Source organism: Vanessa atalanta, chromosome 9, assembly GCF_905147765.1.
Source record: "Vanessa atalanta chromosome 9, ilVanAtal1.2, whole genome shotgun sequence".
Classification (NCBI taxonomy): Eukaryota; Metazoa; Arthropoda; class Insecta; order Lepidoptera; family Nymphalidae; genus Vanessa; species Vanessa atalanta.
In genome coordinates, this window is record NC_061879.1 from 802,844 (window position 1) to 812,065 (window position 9,222).

The 9,222-nt window shown below is 32.8% G+C and overlaps 1 non-coding gene across 1 annotated transcript; it reads left to right on the forward strand.

Moving 5' to 3' along the window:
• The first annotated feature begins 7,048 nt into the window (after positions 1–7,048).
• Positions 7,049–7,122, forward strand: Trnat-agu. Its single transcript has one exon. It is a non-coding gene; the product is annotated as a tRNA-Thr (tRNA).
• Positions 7,123–9,222: the final 2,100 nt, after the last annotated feature.

Sequence of the window (9,222 nt, forward strand, 5' to 3'; positions counted from 1 at the left end):
ATAAAAATTTAGGCAAGTTAAGTAGTCCCTAAATGTATATTGGTGATTATATTTAATATTTTTAGTATTAATTTGATATTTTTAGTTCGACACATATTTTCATAATATGTTTCAATAATAATACATTAATATTATCAAGTATTGAGTGGTTTTATTGTCCTCTAAATAGTATTATATTTATTGTCACCGGACACGCTCGGAAGTCGTTCGGACGAAATCGCCCCATCACCCTTATCTTACCTTAGGCCTTTACCCAATCCTCTCGTATTTGACACTTATTTTATTTTAAAACAACATTAATTTAATGTCCCTTTTTGTATCGAAATATAAAATAAAACCTTTGTAACGGTGAAATAAATTTAATGAATAAATTTTAGTAAATAATAGTCTGTTACATTATAAGAATTTTAATGTTTAATTAATAGGTATATAAATATTCGTAATAATACCTCGTAACGTCATTTTTCATTTAAAAAACTTACGTACTCAATAATAAGCAAACAATTCTTAACAACAATATTACCTTAAGTCTTAAATCTAAGGATACAAATAATAAAACTGCTTTTATTTACGATACATATATCTTTAAGCATTTTTACAATAGGTACAAAACAAAGTGTGTTATCGGAAGTTTAGGAAACATTTTTCCTGTAGCCAGAGGAAAAACGAAATATCCTTTACGTGTGAGTTGCCAGATGTGGCCCCCATCACGATGCGATTTTAAATGTGTTGGGTTTGCGACATCGTCGAGAGACAGAAACGGGACAATCCTTTAAAATCCTCATAATAAATATTTAATTGCATAAGATTTACTTAAGACTATACATTTAATAAAAGGACTTTGTATTTGTTGATTTCCAGGCAGGATATCTGATACATTAATATCTTGATTGCAATTTATTAAATTGTTATGATTTAACAAGGAATTCATTTTAGAGAGCGAAAAATCTTACTGGCCACGTAGAAAGCGGCGCTATGGCTGTAATAAACCTGTCATAGGTTTCGAAATTTGTAAAAATCTGTTGAATAAATGAGAAGTTTCACGTGCGACCCACTAGGTTATTTAATGATACACTTTTAACATACATTCTGTAATTAAAATGGTGGAAAATAGTAACTAGACATTACATTCAATACATGAAACATGAAATTTCTCCCATAAAAATACGGCAAGGAATTCAATATATTTTTTTTCTCAAATTAAATATTTCATTATCTTTTACGGTTCTTTCTTCACATCAAAAGACGCCATCTTCAGTCGTGGATATTTAAGATTTTAATTTATATTAATGACACATTTGTATTGATGTGTTTATATATTCAACATATAGTGTGTATAACCTACTCCTGCTGAAAATACCTTTTTTTGTATCACCCCCTTGATACATTATCCATTTAAAAGAAGTTATCTGGATACCATTAAGGAATTCGATACTTTAAGGCAACTTTGAGACAAAGATGTCTCAAAGTTGCTGTTGAAAACCAAATAAGGGTAATATTTAAAAAGGCTGTTTTTGATATTCATTTTTTATTAATATGAAGTTTCCTTAGTGTGTACGGTGACTTCGATGAGAATCACCGATGGATTTTTCGTGTTGATGTATTTCGGGCTATGTATATTCATAAATCAATTATCCTTTAACGGTTTATTTAGGGTCGGCCCTTAACCTTCTTTGGGAATGCTTTTGCAGGTGGGTAAGTTCCACGCAACTATTTATATAGTTTAAGTTACGCGTACCTATTAATATCAATCGAACGCACTTAACAAAGATTCCCCAAGGTCAACTCGTTCAGCACCCACTGTTTGAAGTTTGAAATGAGGTTACACTTTTCCAACTCTATCAGAACTTGGCTATTAAATTAAAATATTCATTATTTAATTAATTATACAATTTCGAATTTTACTTTTACCGTTAATACCGCATCTTAAAACCCGTTTTCAAATGTAACTTGTATTGACGGACGGATCGTCCTAAAAATGTTCACACAGTTTTATTTTTAGTAATATACACACATAATGTTATTTGTCATGGTTAATTAATTACGCACAAAACAAAAACATGTTATGTATTGTATTCAGGCTTCTGTTGCGAGTATTCGTTACTAGCTTATTTAGTAGGTACAGGAACAATTTATTAGTACATTATTTTAATTATATTTCTAAACTAGCCAGTCTTATTATAACCATAATTTATTTATAAACAGTAACAAAAGCAGCGTACGAGGTTCCAACTCACATTACCACATGGCTAAGTGCATTATGCGGTAGGGAAAATCCCTCCAAAGCTGTTGTCTACACATTTGGCACGATTAAGTATCGGGATTCGATGCCGCGTTGAATCGTGTTTCGAATTTCAAAGGCCACTCTAGTTTAAAGGGATGCCATTGGGTACGATATGTCCCTTTGACTAACGGTGACCACAAATCGATTGATACGTGTGACGGACCACTGAAGCCACTTTCTCTAATGACGCCATAAATACAGTACAACTATATTCAAATTCGGTCCTTATTTTAATGATACGACATTTCATAATGTACGTATATAAAACTTATATGTGTAAGTTTGTTCTCTACGCGTTCCTAAATTATTGTGATGAAAAATTGCTTATTCTTTGCTATGTATGCCCAGAAAGGTATTGGCTTAAAAAACTAGATTTTTTTCTTTGTATGCTCGTCTTGTAGAGAATTATAAAATAAGTAGTTTTTAGCTGAAGATCGTGTATTAAATACCGGATCATAGTTTTTAAATTTAAATAAATTAATAAATATATGTAAGTATTTTTAAAGTAAGCTTTATATAAAAAATTGGTATTTGCTGTTGATGGTTGAGTTCCTTCCCAAGGGTCCTGGGTGAAACTGTGTTTACTCCACCATGCTGCTCCAAAAAACCTACATTGGTGGTGGCACACATGGCAGATTCTATTTCAGTATGTGTAGATTGCTTCACGATGTATTCCTTCACTACCGGGTACAGGATAAATTATAAATAAAATACAATTAGGTACATCAATTTAGTCGCCCTTGCTCCGGGTTTGAACTCTCGAACTGAATCATAAGTTAAAATATACCTATAGGTTAAGATGCACATAACTCTCTCGCGATCTTTAGACAATCACGTGTTCAAGTCCAAATAAATTTAATTCTTATATATATCACGTACATGTGCAAACTCATACGAAAATATCCAATTTTTATAATAACGTGTCTTCTCGTCGGATTTTTTTTTCAAGAATTCGATAAATATACGACGAACGTAGCATCGGCACTGTCCCATTTACATAACAAAATAGGGAGGGAACAATAGCACAGAACCTCACACACGCAAAGTTGTATGTGTGTGTTATCTATTTAAAAGTAAGACATAAATTCCACGAGCTGTATATTCTTATTACGCCGCAACCATCAACATTAGCAGCCTGTAAACCATTGCTGGGCTAAGGCCTCCTCTCCCTTTGAGGAGATGGTTTGGAGCATATACCACCACACTGCTCCAATGCGGGTTGGTAGAATACACATGTGGTAAAATTTTGTTGAAATTAGATATGCAGGTTTCCTCACGATGTTTCCTTCACAGCCGAGCACGAGATGAATTATCAACACAAATTAAGGACATGAAAATTCAGTGGTGCTTGCCTGGGTTTAAGCCCGAATCATCGGTTAAGGTGCACGCGTTCGAACCACTAGGCCAACTTGGCTCTCACAACCATCATTGAACACCAAGTCATAATTTAAATTCGATTCTGAATAAACAAAATTAATCCATTAAATTTGTCGTTAGCCCTTAAGGAGAAGAATATTCGAGACTATTCCACTACACATTTGACAGAATTGTCAACAGCTGATAATAATACTTATGCGAGTTTCCTCGCGATGTTTTCATTAAATTACGACTCATGGCTGTTCGCCGGTATTTAAATTTTCTATCCTCGTTTAATATTCATTCAATTTCAGTTGAAGCATCATCAGCTCTCTCGTATTTTGTTTTTATCAATCGATTGAATTAAATTAATTTTAGAATAATGTATAATTTCATTTCATTGAAACATTTTGTGCGTTAGAGTTATGGTTAGGATGAATTGAGATTATTTATGAGAATTTAATGCTAGAACCGGTGGCCGGCATGAAACTTAGTCGTTGCTAATAAAGAACCCATGAAACTACAAATTAAATCTACATATATATGTACATTCTGCATGAAAATCGACGAGCAGGTGCTAGTTCCATGCTTTTTATCATATTATATTTATTATCTATGTACATATATAGAATAATATACGCATAGACAACTATTATTTTGTTAATATATATGCTAAGATATTTGTTATAAAAATTAGATCGAGATAAATAAGATGCTTGCTCAGATTAAACTTAATATTGTAACATTTTATTTATTCTAACGTAAATCCTTTTCAAAAGCCTTCCAGGGGCCGAGAGGGCATTTGATTTAGATAAGGGCCCCTCTTAGATCAGGCGCCGGCTTGGCCATTGTACTCACGGCTGTTGAATTTACGGAAATTTTAAGACCTTCTCCAAAAGTAAAGCTGCCCGACTTTTAATAATTATAAGTGTTATACTATAATTATGTAACTACACGATAGATACTTACGATTTTATTAAAAATGTATGTAATTTAATGTATAATCATTATAGTTATAAGAAGAAGTCAAACTAATAATTCTAATAAATCAAACTGACATAATTCCTGGTGCAAGAACTAAAACAGTTTTAAGCTTGATAGTATCGCATTCATACTTAGGCAAGACAAGTCCTTTAAGTAAACATCTTACAAGTTTAAATTTATTAAGTATATTTATAAAGTCTATTTATTAAGTATATTTATAAAGTCATGCCTTAGCCTAAGAGAACGCGCTCAACCATTCCACCAGACTGCTCCAATGCGGGTTAAGGGATACACATATGGCAGAATTTCATTTAAATTAGACACATGCGGACTTCCTCACGATGTTTCACTCCACCGCCGAGATAAACACAACCACCACTATAAATGAAAACTGTTTTTTTTAGCATTAGCAGCCCGTAAATGTCCCACTGCTGGGATAAAGGCCTCCTCTCCCTTTGAGGAGATGGTTTGGAGCATATTCCACCACGCTGCTCCTCTCGCTCGCAGTTACTCTCTTTTATCAATAAAATCAACGAATACTAACTTCTAGTTCCAATACAATGACCCTTAATTAAAATGAGAACAATTTATTCTAAAGTAATATTTCGGGTACGTAGCACGATATTGTCAGACCGTATAATTCCACTGGCATATTGTTCAGATAATAACTTAGACTTGATACTAATGCGTTTCAATTGGATGGAAGGTATTAAATCGGCTTTCAGTGCGCTTGAGGTATTGTATTGCAAACTAATTGACTCTACGCGAAGCCTAGAAATAGCTAGTACTATATATACGTGTATATTTAATATAATTACATAGTTTATTGGGATTCACAATCCGCTATTTTTAAATTTGGATCTGAAAATATCGACCACTAGTCTACGAATCTTAAAACTTGACCGATTAATAAAGATTAAGGCTCTAAAGGAGAAGTTTCCACAGCGTTAGTTCAATGTGGGTTGTTAAATAAATATGTGGCAAATTCTCTTCCGACACATGAATTACACCAATGACATCAAGCATATAAAAATACATAGCAAACTCGCAATCGTCGGTCAAGGTTCACGTGTTTTAACCACTGGGCCATCTCGACTATCTTCTTAAGTTAATAGTTAATATGCAAAGGCGTCTACAATATTTCGATATAATACGTACCAGCCCAACCCTATGTATCAGATTTAAAATATAATCAAATATATCTTATATTATTTTTAAACGAAAAATATCAAAAAATGTTCTTTCTAACTTGAACTTGAAAAAAAAAATCGTTGTTTTTGTTTCGTTTCGTTTCGTTCCAATCTATAAAATTCATTTATTCTTTTATTTTATTTATTAATTGTCATGTTTTTATCACACTAAAACCAACAAAATCCTTTAACTTTTTATAGTATGTAATTATAACTTAATTAATATAACCTACTTTTTATTGTATAGTCCAAAGACTAGAATAATTTAAAAAACGAAAACTCTTTTTTGTTTTTAAATGTTCTAAATATTCTAATTATAAAAACTTAACATCGAAATCGTAGCTCTGTAATAAACATAGGTTTAATGAAACTTAAAAAACCAAGAGCGAGCTGTCAACTTTGTTAAAAAGGTAACAAGTCTGTAACGGCAAGTCAGGCACTCGGCCCGAGACGAGTTTGAGTGACATTTTAATGGAGTCGAAAGAATTTATTCAGGACCTCTGCCGTTTCGGACGGACACACGGCGGCTCGCGGATAAAGTGATGTTTTTAAAGAATAAAAAATACCTGGACTCAAATGCGTTCATTCCAATTTCGAAATGATTAAATGTCAAGGAAGGAGGTTAGATACATTAAAGTTGGAACTAATAAAAAATAAAAATGATTTAACCAAGGAGTCTCTTATTAGGTGATTTAATTATACTTGAAGGAATTTAAAGAATTGGAATGTTGTTTCAAACGCCCAGAAAGTCGATTGAAAAAAAAACTCAATTAACTATAACGAATAACTCCATACGAACATATTTCAACGAATAACTCCATACTTTTATTTTTGTATTAACTATTATGATATTTATCGAAAATTGAAATTAAAATTTTATAAACATTTTTACAATCACTATATACATATTACTTAGCAGATATATTCGATTATCTCCACAATTCACCTCACTCACTTGTGTTTACGGAGATAATAATTACACTAGTCACTGATTAATTTAAAACAACCGATAAACGACTCCCGTCACTTACCTACAAGAACACTACAGCTTACATATATATGTATATGTATAAATAACTAATTTCTTAATTAATTTTCCAAAGACATGTGTAGAAATAAATGTGTGTGATTAATTTTAGCTTTACTGTATAATTTACTTTTTAAATTATTGAATTATGTATCTGTAAACATAATGAAACAAATACGGCTCATAATTTTATGGTTTCTTGCCAGAGGCGCCGTGGCTTAGTTGGTTAAAGCGCCTGTCTAGTAAACAGGAGATCGCGAGTTCGAATCTCGCCGGGGCCTATAACGTGTATTTTTATTAAATAAAAGGGATATTTTTATAAATTAACTTAGAAAACTTATTACTAATAATAATACTTTTACCATTTAGCGTAAAATAATCGGTCTCTTTCCGGTTGTAACGGATTGCCGTCCCGTCTGGTATGGCTTAGTGCAAGTCTGGGTAGGTACAAGGCATTCATCACAGATTTCACAGTCAAACACCAATACTTTGTATTAGTGTGTTCCGGTTTAAAGAGTAAGTGCGTCAGTGTAACAAAAGATATAAAAACTTCGTACCCTGGTTGGTGACACATTGATGTTGTAAGGAATGGTAAATATTTTCACAGCGCCAATGACAACAACATATACCACCAGGTAGCCATTTACACAGCCTACCTATTTTATATAAAAAAAAACATATTTTTTGCGTAAAGGAATATGCACTTGTATTTAAGTTAATTATATATAGTTGTCACAACTTTCGTCATATACAATTCACAACGATTTAACAGGCAAGTGGACCAAAAAATATATTTAAACAATAGAAGATACTCGATTCGTTTTCCTGTTCCAAAAAAAAACATAAGTTTCCACATGAAAACCGCTGATAAAGATAAACCATAGTTTGAGAAGGGTGTGCTGTTCAAAATGTATGAGTTGCGGCCGATCTCACTAATGGTTACTAAATGTCAGGAAAATTCTCCTTACTTTTGTTATTTTAGCTTTGTCTCTTTTGATGTTTAATGTTGATCTACTAACTCGGAGGTGAGGTCGTTGAACCATCTAGTAGCTAGGTTTATATAGCAACGGATAGTAGAAAGTTATTGGGTTATTCTACTAAAAAAATAGAGCAAATAAATTATTTACAATTCCATTACCTTGAAAGCAAGTAATAAGCGTTTGGTCCAGCATTTACACTCATTTCGGTCGTATCGGATACATCATCCATCAGATTATGAGAATGAAGCAACACAGAGTGCACTTTTGTATTTGAACACATCGTTTTCTACTATAATATGTCCAAATGTGCAGGATAAATTATTGGGAGACTAATTCACCCAAACCAATCATTTACCTTTTGTTAATAACGAAATTTTTGGGTACGTTTATTTTTTATAGACTAAAGAGTTTATTTACATAAGAATTATTAACATTAAGTCCTTAAATATATAGAAAGAAAAATTAAAAATGGTAACTGTATAAATCATGACCGCGTGGAATGGTGTCACGAATGGTAGCAGTATTTCCCATTTGAATCGCAATTCCGATACTAAGCACAAGTGAAATTTAAGTGTGACGTTTTCCTGGTTTTAAACTTGCACTCTTCGGTTACCTGTTCTGTCTACTAAGCCATCGACTCTCTTGAATCCTAATTAGCTAGCTTTTACTCGACGTCACGCTACAGTACATTTTTCCGGTATGAAACAAAAAGTGGCCATCACTCTCCTGCCCAAATCTCAAAGCTAAAATAACGTAAAACGGTTTCAACGTTGTCGGTGACGAAAAAACAAAAAAAGAAACCGACGCGCTGTTGTATTTGTAATAACTAAGAAACCTCATATGTATAAGTTACTTTTAAAATCTTCAATGAGTGTAATTGACATTATTATGATATGATATGTGATTATTATTATTAACGGCATCAAAAAGATCACGAGTGATATTTCTTATTTTTCTCTGTGATGGATATATGTATATAACTTAGTATTCTATTTATAGGAGTCTGCCCATTACACCGTCTCATTCCATGACATGATTCCATTCCATGAAATAAAAACGACACGGATTTAAATGACCGTAGCATATGCATGTATTCCACGTGTCATATCCGTTGTCCCGTACTCCTCTTTTATTGAAAAGAATAAGACAATGCCCACTATAGCGTTCCGTCAGCGACCAATACTGTCGGGGCCTTTCCGTGGATCGTCAACAATTGTCGGTGAGAGTATTTTACCGGGTAGATACACTCTACAGTGAGAACAGTCCCATAGTTCTTAATACAAAGAATATTTTTTTCTGTCATGATCATGATATGAGAAGGTGTAACGGACTACGGTTCTCAGTTCCAAATTTCAAAATTCCAAATACAAAAACAGTTCAGCACCTTTGTCTTCTCAGCTT